The sequence below is a fragment of the Ranitomeya imitator genome, chromosome 2 (genome assembly GCF_032444005.1).
Source record: "Ranitomeya imitator isolate aRanImi1 chromosome 2, aRanImi1.pri, whole genome shotgun sequence".
NCBI lineage: Eukaryota > Metazoa > Chordata > Amphibia > Anura > Dendrobatidae > Ranitomeya > Ranitomeya imitator.
In genome coordinates this window covers 289,522,873-289,535,857 of record NC_091283.1, presented here as the reverse complement: position 1 = coordinate 289,535,857, position 12,985 = coordinate 289,522,873, and the positions used below count along the sequence as shown (strand labels likewise).

At 49.1% G+C, this 12,985-nt stretch overlaps 2 protein-coding genes and 1 long non-coding RNA gene across 3 annotated transcripts in view; 2 read left to right on the top strand and 1 right to left on the bottom strand.

The window, feature by feature from the left end:
• The window catches only part of LOC138663234 (oocyte zinc finger protein XlCOF22-like), a 233,026-nt gene that overhangs the window by 119,079 nt on the left and 100,962 nt on the right, over window positions 1–12,985 (top strand). The gene's annotated exons all lie outside the window — the stretch shown is intronic.
• On the bottom strand, window positions 3,949–6,382 carry LOC138663239 (uncharacterized). Its single transcript, XR_011318139.1, has 2 exons — window positions 6,097–6,382; window positions 3,949–4,834 (listed from the first exon to the last, which is right to left on the bottom strand). It is a non-coding gene; the product is annotated as an uncharacterized lncRNA (long non-coding RNA).
• LOC138663237 (oocyte zinc finger protein XlCOF6-like) overlaps window positions 10,557–12,985 on the top strand; it is a 29,293-nt gene continuing 26,864 nt past the window's right edge. Inside the window, exon 1 of the mRNA XM_069749403.1 lies at window positions 10,557–10,634. The gene's annotated coding sequence lies outside the window, so the exon portion shown is untranslated. The remainder of the gene's footprint in view (window positions 10,635–12,985) is intronic.

The following is a 12,985-nucleotide window of genomic DNA, read 5'->3' as shown; positions in this document are numbered from 1 at the left end:
TTTTTTTTGCGCAATACGCTGACAAACGCAGCATGCTGCGATTTTCTACGGCCGTAAAAGACCGTATAATACGGATCTATAAAATACGGCAGATAGGAGCTGGGCCATAGAGAATCATTGTACCGTGTGCAATCCGTATTTTCTACACCTCTCATACATCCGTAAAACTCGCTAGTGTGACACCGGCCTAACTCTCGACTCTGCCCTGTCCATCAAACCGCATGTTCAAACTCTTGCCACCTCCTGTCGCCTCCAACTCAAACATATTGCCAGAATCCGTCCCTTCCTCTGCCCTCAATCTACTAAAACGCTTGTGCATGCCCTCATCATCTCTCGCCTCGACTACTGCAACACCCTCCTCTGTGGCCTCCCTGCTAACTCTCTTGCACCACTCCAGTCTGTCCTCAACTCTGCTGCCCGGCTAATCCACCTCTCTCCTCCCCTCTGCAAATCCCTCCACTGGCTCCCAATTCCCCAACGAATCCAATTCAAACTACTAACACTCACCTACAAAGCCATCCACAACCTGTCCCCTCCCTATATCTCTGAACTATTCTCCCAATATCTTCCCTCACGTAATCTTCGATCCTCCCAAGACCTCCTACTCTCCTCCACACTTATTCATTCCTCACACAACCGTCTCCAAGATTTCTCCCCAATATCCCCCATCCTCTGGAATTCAACACCTCAACACGTCTGATTAGCCACCAGTGCCACCACCCTCGGATCCTTCAGACAGAACCTGAAAACCCATCTCTTCAGGAAAGCCTACAGCCTGCAATAACCATTCTGCCGCCTCCCCACCACCAGAGCTGCTGCACCCCCGACCTTCTGTCTCTTCCCCATTATCCCATAGAACATAAATCCGCAAGGACAGGGTCCTCTCCCCTCTGTACCCGTCTGTCATTGTAAATTTGTTCACTGTAAATGATATCTATAACCCTATATGTAACCCCTTTCTCATGTACAGCACCATGGAATTAATTATGCTATATAAATAATAATAATTCATGCCAGGCTGCCCAGAGGCAAAGACAAACTGTCCTCTGTGGGAGGTGTATGGTCTATGTCCTCCCTGCCATGCTCCAGTGATGCCCGTGAGCTACTTTGAGTGCCACCCTGTTGTGTTCACGACATGGTGAAGTGTTGTTCCACAGAGCTACTCGCCCGTGCGTGCTGCAGCTGAAACTCCAGTATTGCTTCTGCTCGCACAGCCTCTACAGCGTATTCACCTTTTGAGTTCCACCTTGTTGATGTCACATATGAGGCGCTGATCGAGAAGGTAGAAGTGAAGCTGCAGCGCAGACCGTCGAGCAGCTGCAGGGTGTGAACGCCATAATCGTGCACAGACGACCTCTCACATATGGGTAATTTTTAAGAAAGATTTGCACCACCAAACTTGACACATGTGCCAGGCAAGGGATGTGGTCAAACCAGCTAGGCCTAGAGCTGTTACCAGATTCCGCCCGTTATTGCACACCACCAGGTCTGGATTTAGGTCCAGCGGCACCAACCACTCATCAGTCTCGTTTATTCCTTGTCCACAGCTCTTGCGCAGTATGGAACTTGTCCCCCAAAATGATGAGTTTGAGAACAGCCTACTGTCTTTTCCCCCTGGCTGTGTTGAAGTTGCAGGTGCTAGTCTTACTGCTAGGTGATGGAGTAAGTGGAGTAGGCCACATGGGCAGAGCAATGTCCAACAATAGATGTAGGACATGCGCTTGGACGCCTTCCTCCTCTGTCCCAGCTGCCACATTTACCCAGTGTGCAGATAGGGAGATGTAACGTCCCTGCCAATACTTACTGGTCCACGTATCGGTAGTTATCTGGACCGTGCCACTGATGGCGTTGCACAGTGCACACCTGATTTTGGTTGCAACATGTGTGTGCTGGGCAGGGATGGCCAACTTGAAACATTAGTGGTGGATGAGAGCCACGTACTTCGCAACAGCCACCACCATCTTTTTTTTAAATGGTTTTTCTCCATCAGCTGGAATGGCAGTGTTTCAAAGGCCAGGAATTGGTAAATGCTGTTATTCAGGACCAGGGCCTGTGGGCGGGTAGTGGGGTATTTCCTCTTTATGGGGTTTGGGTGATGGAGAGATGAACACTTCCATGGGACAGGGTGGAGATGCTTGGTGACACTGCTGGTGGTGGTGCTGTCACATCCTGTCTTTGCGGGTAGGCTGTTGTTCGTGAGCTGGATGAAGAGGTCAAGACCGCAGCAGAAGAGGGAGCAGGAGGAAAGCTCACATCTGTCATGTTTTTTAAGGTGTCTACTCTACTGCAGCTCGTACTTAGAACTCAGATGCAGGTGGTGCTCAGGTTAAGAAAATGTTAAAAAAAAAAAAAAAAATCAGAAGAGACTGCTTCATGACTTTGGGCTGATACTGCTTGGCCGATTTGCAAGGGGGTGAGGTGGTAGAAAGATGCCCACGGTCCTCAGGTGAAAACTGCGCTTTCAGCAGTGGACCCATTGGAAGGAACTAGAGGCGCTCTCAGCCATCCAAACACCGTCTGCACATGTTCTTGCCTCACAATCCATCCAGCGGTGCTCATGCCTAGGATATGGTGCACAACATCCCGTGGACTGCATGCACCAGAGGAACGTGTTTCATGTAGACACGTAACAGGCCAGATCAACTATGTCACCTCCACCACAACCTTCATTTGATGCTCTCCTCATGTCACTCCCCCAACAATAATTCCCAGTAGAGAAGAGGCTGAATTAGGGCACTCTGAACCATGCTTCATTACTGGCAGCATGCATCAGGTTATTACAGCATGCTGCACAAGGGTGGTAAATAAACAGTATATGGTAATTGTCTAAATTTTTCTATTAAAAAAAAAAAAAAAAAAATTTAAAATTTGAGAATCATTAGTGGTTGATACCCTTTTAAAGGAGAAGTGTAACAATGATTGCAGCCAGCGTCTTGGGAGTCTCCTCCGGTCTTTATCTGGCTCAGTATAGGAGGAGGCTTACAGCAGTGGATACAGAAAGCGCTCCCACTCTCATCCAGAACGGATCCACGATTTGTTCCCACTTCTCATTGGTGTATTAGCCCAGTTTTTATTAATCTTACAGGACCATTTCCAGTTTTCCATATTACAGAATTGTATCTTTATAAATGTCGCACTGATGGGCCGTACGGCATCCTATGCTTTCTGCTCACACCCATCTGATCTCAGTCACATTGCAGCTGAATACAGATCTGCCCGGCCTGATAGAAGAACATTGCTCTGAGGGCAGCCGACATTTACAGGATTGCCCTCATCAGATTTTTATGCTAACAAAAGCGAGATAAAATGTGAAGAGTCACATATTATACAGAACTGGCCATAAATAAGACAAGTGATGCAGAACTATCAATATGGGAGGGGGAAACAGTTGTGGCCAGAAATATTGCAGCAGTTCATAGATGAGGAGGGTGAGGTTTTATTGTCCTGTGATTTAGGTCTGATCCAGGGTTGTGAAGTCTCCAGGAGGTCTAAGGGAAACATTCCTTAATTGATAGAGCAAGACAAATACATTCGACATATTCATTCCAGCTGTGTCACAGGTCGTCAGAATTTTGTAAACCATTAGTACAAAAAAATTAAAATGTGAATATTGCCTAACATTCCAGAGATACATTATTCCTCTGGAAAATGTCACAGCCAGTCCCATCAGTACCAGCAGCAGTGAAACCCTCATAGAAAACCAGCTTATGTATTTAAAAAAAAAAACAATTAGGGACTTAAAAAAAAAACAAAAAAAAAAACCATACAGCTAGTCCGGCTGTATGGGCTACATGGAAGTGCAGGTCTGGTCTACTGGTGAGGACGTCCCTACAGATCGTTTCCCCAATAACCTGCAATGTGTAACTCAGCCTGATACAGATCCAACTGCGTTACCCTCCACTAATACCACCCAGCGCTTAAGAATTATAGAAATGAAAACTCAACTCATAGCTGTCAAACAAGTTTATTACAAGTCAAATAGTTAGAAATAAAGAAGAGATATATTAATATATGCATACATACAAATGAATAATAAAGAGATTAAGAAATCAAAACAATAAATTAAACATTAAAGACAGATTAATGACAAAAAAGCAAAACACATTTTGTACCAAAAGCCCCTGTGCTTTAGCTGCAAAAATGGGCCGGGGAGGCGGAGGGACCCGACGGGGCCGGGGAGGCGGAGGGACCCGACGGGGCCGGGGAGGCGGAGGGACCCGACGGGGCCGGGGAGGCGGAGGGACCCGACGGGGCCGGGGAGGCGGAGGGACCCGACGGGGCCGGGGAGGCGGAGGGACCCGACGGGGCCGGGGAGGCGGAGGGACCCGACGGGGCCGGGGAGGCGGAGGGACCCGACGGGGCCGGGGAGGCGGAGGGACCCGACGGGGCCGGGGAGGCGGAGGGACCCGACGGGGCCGGGGAGGCGGAGGGACCCGACGGGGCCGGGGAGGCGGAGGGACCCGACGGGGCCGGGGAGGCGGAGGGACCCGACGGGGCCGGGGAGGCGGAGGGACCCGACGGGGCCGGGGAGGCGGAGGGACCCGACGGGGCCGGGGAGGCGGAGGGACCCGACGGGGCCGGGGAGGCGGAGGGACCCGACGGGGCCGGGGAGGCGGAGGGACCCGACGGGGCCGGGGAGGCGGAGGGACCCGACGGGGCCGGGGAGGCGGAGGGACCCGACATTATCAGACACCCACAGTGTCATCACTTTGGGTCCTCACATGGATTGTGAGGCACAAGCATTCCACTTGGTGAAGAGAAGTCCAGTGATGAAATGACATCTGTAGGGAGGTCACTGCTCTGAGGGACACAGGATGGGGAAAAGCCACAATACCTAGAATAAAACAGAAAAAATCATGTAGAAAACTCAAGTAGTGGCTGACACCAGTGGCCACCAGGCTAATACTGAACAGAATAGCGTGCGAGGAGAGAATAAAGCCCGGGATCTGGAGACATTATCACGCAGTTTTGCTCCCAGAGGTCATAGGTCAGTCATCAACCTGACGTCATGTGCGCCCAATAATATTAATAAGAAAGTTTTATGTAAAAAACAAAACACACAACAGGACCGACTCACCATCAGGCAGAGATTCTCATGTTAAGTAATATCAATCCCTCAGATCTCCATCATCATTCATCCCCTCCCCTGTTCGCCTGCTCACACTATTCTTCCCTACACACACCCCACCGCAAGTGACATCACACACTGACCTGCACAGTACGTGACAACAGCCCCCCACACCATGCAGACCCATGCAAATAACATCAGCCCCACTCTGCAGGTAGACCCCCCTGCAAACAGATCCCCCACGCATGCAACATGACCCCCTTCCCAACAGAGACTCCAGCACACAGCCTCTCTTCCCCAGAGACCCCCAGCACGCAGTCTCACGCAAGCATCACCCCCTTCCCCAGGCAGACCCCCAGCATGCAGTCCCACGCAAGCATCACCCCTTTCCTCAGGCAGACCCCCAGCACGCAGTCTCACGCAAGCATCACCCCCTTCCCCAGGCAGACCCCCAGCACGCAGTCCCACGCAAGCAATGTCACCACCTTCCCTAGGTAGCGCCCCCAGCACGCAGTCCCACGCAAGCTATGTACCCCCTTCTCCAGGCAGACCATCAGCACGCAGTGCCATGCAAGCATCACCAGCTTCCCCAGGCAGACCACCAGCACACAGTCCCATGCAAGCACCATCTCCCCTGGCAGACCCCCCCCTTCCAGCATGCACATGCAGCCCCATGCAAACATCACCCCCTCCTCCCCAGACAGACCCCCTCCAGCATGCACATGCAGCCCCATGCAAGCCCCCTCCAGCATGTGCATGCAGCCCCATGCAAGCCCCCTCCAGCATGCACATGCAGCCCCATGCAAGCATCACCACCCCTTCTCCCCAGGCAGACCCCGCTCCAGCGTGCACATGCAGCCCCACGCAAGCATCACCCCCTTCTCTTCAGGCAGACCCCCGTTCAGCATGCACATGCAGCCCCATGCAAGCATCACCCCTTTCTCCCCAGGCAGACCCCCGTCCAGCATGCACATGCAGCCCCATGCAAGCAACATCACCTTTTTCTCCCCAGGCAGACTCCCACTTACCTGATCTGTGACTATGGAGAACGACCCAAAACACTCCAAATCTTGTACAAAATCCTCGAAATCCGCCATGACATCCACAGCTCCCTCCTGTCTGCTCTGCTCTATGGAGGAAGAGGCAAATCCTGCACAAAACACTCAAAATCCAAATCCTGCACGAAATCCCGCCATGACATCCACAGCTTCCTCATGTCTGCTCTGTCTGCTCTATGGAGGAAGAAGCTCCGCCCCTTCCGGTCACATGGGCACGACGTCAGCAGAGGTCCCTTAGCCGACTTGGATTTAGCCTCTACCAGCCCTATATGTAGAGTGCGGCTCTGCGGGTGGAGGTCGGTGCTGGAGGCTCCATTATTCTCTATGTGGAGTGCGGCTCTGCGGGTGGAGGTCGGTGCTGGAGGCTCCATTATTCTCTATGTGGAGTGCGGCTCTGCGGGTGGAGGTCGGTGCTGCAGGCTCCATTATTCTCTATGTGGAGGTCGGTGCAGGAGGCTCCATTATTCCCTATGTGGAGTGCGGCTCTGCGGGTGGAGGTCGGTGCTGGAGGCTCCATTATTCTCTGTGGAGTGCGGCTCTGCGGGTGGAGGTCGGTGCTGGAGGCTCCATTATTCCCTTTGTGGAGTGCGGCTCTGCGGGTGGAGGTCGGTGATGGAGGCTCCATTATTCTCTATGTGGAGTGCGGGTGGAGGTTGGTGCTGGAGGCTCCATTATTCTCTATGTGGAGTGTGGCTCTGCAGGTGGAGGTCGGTGCTGCAGGCTCCATTATTCTCTATGTGGAGGTCGGTGCAGGAGGCTCCATTATTCCCTATGTGGAGTGCGGCTCTGCGGGTGGAGGTCGGTGCTGGAGGCTCCATTATTCTCTGTGGAGTGCGGCTCTGCGGGTGGAGGTCGGTGCTGGAGGCTCCATTATTCTCTATGTGGAGTGCGGCTCTGCGGGTGGAGGTCGGTGATGGAGGCTCCATTATTCTCTATGTGGAGTGCGGGTGGAGGTTGGTGCTGGAGGCTCCATTATTCTCTATGTGGAGTGTGGCTCTGCAGGTGGAGGTCGGTGCTGGAGGCTCCATTATTCTCTATGTGAAGTGCGGCTCTGTGGGTGGAGGTCGGTGCTGGAGGCTCCATTATTCTCTATGTGGAGTGCGGCTCTGCGGGTGGAGGTCGGTGCTGGAGGCTCCATTATTCTCTATGTGGAGTGCGGCTCTGCGGGTGGAGGTCGGTGCTGGAGGCTCCATTATTCTCTATGTGGAGTGTGGCTCTGCAGGTGGAGGTCGGTGCTGGAGGCTCCATTATTCTCTATGTGGAGTGCGGCTCTGCGGGTGGAGGTCGGTGCTGGAGGCTCCATTATTCTCTATGTGAAGTGCGGCTCTGTGGTGGAGGTCGGTGCTGGAGGCTCCAATATTCTCTGTGTGAAGTGCGGCTCTGCGGGTGGAGGTCGGTGCTGGAGGCTCCATTATTCTCTATGTGGAGTGCGGCTCTGTGGTGGAGGTCGGTGCTGGAGGCTCCATTATTCTCTATGTGGAGTGCGGCTCTGTGGTGGAGGTCGGTGCTGGAAGCTCCATTATTCTCTATGTGGAGTGCGGCTCTGCGGGTGGAGGTCGGTGCTGGAGGCCCCATTATTCTCTATGTGGAGTGCGGCTCTGTGGGTGGAGGTCGGTGCTGGAGGCTCCATTATTCTCTATGTGGAGTGCGGCTCTGCGGGTGGAGGTCGGTGCTGGAGGCCCCATTATTCTCTATGTGGAGTGCGGCTCTGTGGTGGAGGTCGGTGCTGGAAGCTCCATTATTCTCTATGTGGAGTGCGGCTCTGCGGGTGGAGGTCGGTGCTGGAGGCTCCATTATTCTCTATGTGGAGTGCGGCTCTGTGGGTGGAGGTCGGTGCTGGAGGCTCCATTATTCTCTATGTGGAGTGCTGCTCTGCGGGTGGAGGTCGGTGCTGGAGGCTCCATTATTCTCTATGTGGAGTGCGGCTCTTCAGGTGGAGGTCGGTGCTGGAGGCCCCATTATTCTCTATGTGAAGTGCGGCTCTGCGGGTGGAGGTCGGTGCTGGAGGCTCCAATATTCTCTGTGTGAAGTGCGGCTCTGCGGGTGGAGGTCGGTGCTAGAGATTCCCCATTACTGAGCACGGGGGATATTGACGCCTTTGGGACTGAGCCTCTTGGTTTTTTTGTTGCCACTTTATAAGAATCATGACGTTTTTGTTCTGTTTCCTGTAATAGATACATACGACCCAACTATGGAAGACAGGAAGTGAGGAAATGTATTGTTCTCACAGTACAGGGCCCCTTTCTTGGCCCCCAATATGCCCCTCATGCAGTATATATGATGCCCCCACACAGTGTAATGCCCCCAATATGCCCCTTATGCAGTATATATGATGCCCCCACACAGTATAATGCCTCCATTATGCCCCTGTAATCAGGTGACCGGATACAACACACCGACAAGCACAAGGTAGAAGTAACCAATATAATTATTTATTTCCTGATAATGGGAATTGTGATCACTATGGCAACAGTGAATAATGCAGAACAGGGTGATTACGAGGTGAAATATACAATATCAGATACACAATGAATTCTCCGCCTCACTCTCACTGTAATATCAGCCTCTAACCAAATGTTATTTTAGCTACTGACAAGGGTGATTTTCCTCACACATATAGTCGACAATACTCTACTCTGCGAACACCGGCCATAGCGGGGTCTCCACCTCTTCCCGTTAGGCCATAAGTCCTCCTAATAAAGTCTATCAAGGCTCGCTGGGCCGCCTTCACTTTAACCAGCTTTCACCTTGTCTGTTGTACCACCCTGGACCAACATCAGTGCTGGAAGCAATGGCCGGCTCACTTGCGCCTCCTGTTCTTCACTGCAGGCGTATACTACTGAGCGGAATCTCCTCACAGATCATTGGCACATCCGTCTCTTGTACCAGAAGTAATAAGAGCTGGGACTCTGCTCTTTCCTGGCATAGTCTGGACCACCGCAGGTCAGGTTCTTGGAACTTGGCTGGTGTAGTCAGTACTCGCACTACACAGACTGGAGCAGTTCACCTCAGGAACGGTTGGGTGAATAGTGTGTGTGTGTTTTTTATCAGGAATTATGGGGGCTTAATATTAAGAAAAGAGCTGTTGGAATTCTTAAACTGAATGTCTGGATGGTAGCGGCCAGTATACTGAGTAAGGGGTCGTGGTGGACTGTACATGCCTGCATACTGACTGGGGTCCTTATTTTTTGTAGCAGGTTGTGGTGGCCATAATACTGTGTGAGGTGCTGTGGGGGCCATCATACTGTGTGGGGTCTGTGGGGGCCGTCATACTGTGTAGGGGCCACCATACTGAGATACATGGGCACACAGGAGAAAAAATTCCTTGTGATTAGTGACCTTAGGTCTATCTGGTTGCAGTCCTGAATTGATATGGTGTTGTGTGCCAGGAGGGAGACATCAGATAGTACGTTCTGAAGGAAAGCAAAGATATAATGGTAGCAGGAATTCGGATCCCAGGCAGGGAGCCTAGCGGAGACAAAGAGTAGGGCGAGGTTCTTAGCTCAGGTTTGCTGGACTGTTGTACCTTGTTTTTCCAAACAATTTTATTAACCTTTTCAACCAAAACAAGACATAGAGAGAGCAAGGTTAACATTAATGCAATGGCATGAAACATTCATGAAGCATAAAAGTAAAAATAGAATAGAATAAAATAAAATATTCTTATGGAAATATTTCCAGCCAGTGAGACCATTTTTTCAGTAACGCCAATTTTTGTTCATAGGATTTATGCAAAGCCAGTTTGTCAATAATTTCTTGTGAACAGGGGATTTTAGAAGATTTCCAAAAAAAAACCAATAGCATTCTTAGAAACTAAAAGCAGATGTATAACAAGTTTCCTAAAAGGTGGAGTCAATTGATCTGCATTCAACGAGAAGCAGCGCCAACTGAGGAGACAGAAAAATCCGAACGTTTTAATATAATAGAAATAAGGGAAGAGATTTCATCTCAAAAAGGTCTAATACGTGGACAAAACCAAAACAAATGGGAAAGGCTACCATAATGTCCACATTCCCTCCAGCAGAGAGGGGAATTGGAAGGATTAATAAATGCTAAGCGAGATGGTGAATAATACCACCTAGAGATAAGCTTAAAATAAGACTTCTGAAGAGCCATGGACATGGTGGCAGAGCAAGTCAAGGACATGGCCAGTTCCCAATCATCTAGAGCTACAGAAAGATTCAAAGTAGATTCCCATTTGCTCATTTATGGGGATCTTATAATTCTGAAATCGTTAGACTGTTGTACCTTGTAACAAAAGTTATGTACCGTCACATGTAACCGGAAAGTTCCTGACTCTGCATAATGCAGAAGAAGCATTCATAAAGTGTTGTGCCAACTATATGATGTGTATATACTTCTCATTAACTTCTTGTTAAGTAAAGGAAAGTTTATTTTTTAACATATTTTGAAAATATGTCTTATATTCTAGGTTCTTCAAAGTAGCCACCTTTTGCTTTGATGACTGCTTTGCACACTCTTGGCACTCTCTTGATGAGCTTCAAGAGGTAGTCACCATATTTTCAGTTGTTTCACACTTTTTTGTTAAGTATATAATTCCACATGTGTTAATTCATAGTTTTGATGCCTTCAGTGTGAATGTACAATTTTCATAGTCATGAAAATACAGAAAAATCTTTAAATGAGAATGTTTGTCCAAACTTTTGGTCTGTACTGTATAAACTGCTTAAAAAAATAAAGGGAACGCTTAAACAGAATATACCGTATTTTCCGGCGTGTAAGATGACTTTTTAACCCCTAAAAATTGTTCCAAAAGTCGGGGGTCGTCTTATACGCCGGGTACGGGTGCACGGAGCGATCCTGGATGGTTCCCAGGGTCTGAAGGACCTGGGATCCATATTCATGTAAAAAATAAAGAATAAAAAATACGTGACCGCGACGTCATCGAAGGTCCTTCACTCACTGCATTCTTAGGAACGGAGGCAGACGCTTGCAGCGCTGAGAGCCAGGGTATAATATATAATATATAATTTTATTTTATTTTTTTTTTCATTTTCCTTTGGGGTCCAATTCCAGCTATTGCTGTGGGACCTGTGATTTCTATTTACACCACAGTGTATAGGATAATAGGGTATAAGAAAATTGTTATGGACGTGACTTGACTAACATTGTGCAGAGAATCTGTTTTCTATATAGTAATGAATATTTCTTGTTGCTAAAACTGATTTTTTTCACGTTTAACCATTTTTTAAACCCCTCTGATTACTGCGATCATACAACATCCAAGCCTCTGATGGCTCCGGTGATGCACTGTACTACTGTAGTGCCGTGTATCATCACTGCTGTCAGTGTAATACTAACAGCCCCATACACATGTTGGCTGAACGATCATTTGGCAGACGCCTATCTCTCCCGTCTCCCCCATACACACAAATTTTCCAGCTTTCCTGTGGTCTGTATGAGAGAGTCGCCCCCAGACTCCTCTAGCGGAGGATTATCTACAGGAAGAACAAACGGATTATCCTCTGAAATTCAGGATGCCAGATCCTTCTCTGCCCCAGCATCATCTGTCAGGAGGCCCCGAAATACATTATATGGTCGGCCAAACCCCCTTAATCAGCGCCTTCATGTAACTTTACTCTAAGGTGTATAGGGGGGTTAAAAGGTAACTTATTGAACTCATACATTGCAGCCCAGACACCATTATTAGGTATGTAAGTACCGTAGTAACTAGGCCGCCCCATACTATCGAATACTTGGGGCATTCAGTGGGACTCTGTCACATCTTTTTTTATTTTTGCAAGAATTGTTGGAGCCAATTTTCGTTTGAAACTTTTTAATATCTGCTTTTTCTGGTGTTTTTCTGGTAATATAGGAAAGCCTAAGGCCAGAAATAAGCCCCATAAATCACTGTACATGGAGACTTTGGGATCAGATAATTTCTGTTCGCGGTGTTTGTGCAAACATAAAAGCTTATATAAAAGCCTCAAACTTCTGTTTGTGAATCGGACATGAGATCTAACGTGATAGAAGATTACAGTGTGGGGAAGACGGGAAACCTTCATATAGACGGCCGGTGGTGATGGAGTCAGTGACCGACTCTGGCCAAATATGTTTCTAGAGCCGTAGTAGAAGATGAAGATGTCATCCTCATCATGAAGTAGTTACCGTATATACTCGAGTATAAGCCGAGATTTTCAGCCCATTTTTGGGGCTGAAAGTCCCCCTCTCGGCTTATACTCGAGTCATACCTGGGGGTCGGCAGGGGAGGGGGAGCGGGGGCTGTCTAGTTATACTTACAGTGCCTACAAGTAGTATTCAACCCCCTGCAGATTTAGCAGGTTTACACATTTGGAATTAACTTGGCATTGTGACATTTGGACTGTAGATCAGCCTGGAAGTGTGAAATGCACTGCAGCAAAAAAGAATGTTATTTCTTTTTTTTAAATTGTGAAGTCTTTTCAGAGGGTCATTTATTATATAACCTCTCAACCCACCAGAATTCTGTTTGGTTCCCCTAAAGTATTAAGAAGTAGTTCAGGCACAAAGAACAATGAGCTTCACATGTTTGGATTAATTATCTCTTTTTCCAGCCTTTTCTGACTATTTAAGACCCTCTCCAAACTTATGAACAGCACTCATACATGGTCAACATGGGAAAGACAAAGGAGCATTCCAAGGCCATCAGAGACAAGATCGTGGAGGGTCACAAGGCTGGCAAGGGGTACAAAACCCTTTCCAAGGAGTTGGGCCTACCTGTCTCCACTGTTGGGAGCATCATCCGGAAGTGGAAGGCTTATGGAACTACTGTTAGCCTTCCACGGCCTGGACAGCCTTTGAAAGTTTCCTCCCGTGCCGAGGCCAGGCTTGTCCGAAGAGTCAAGGCTAACCCAAGGAC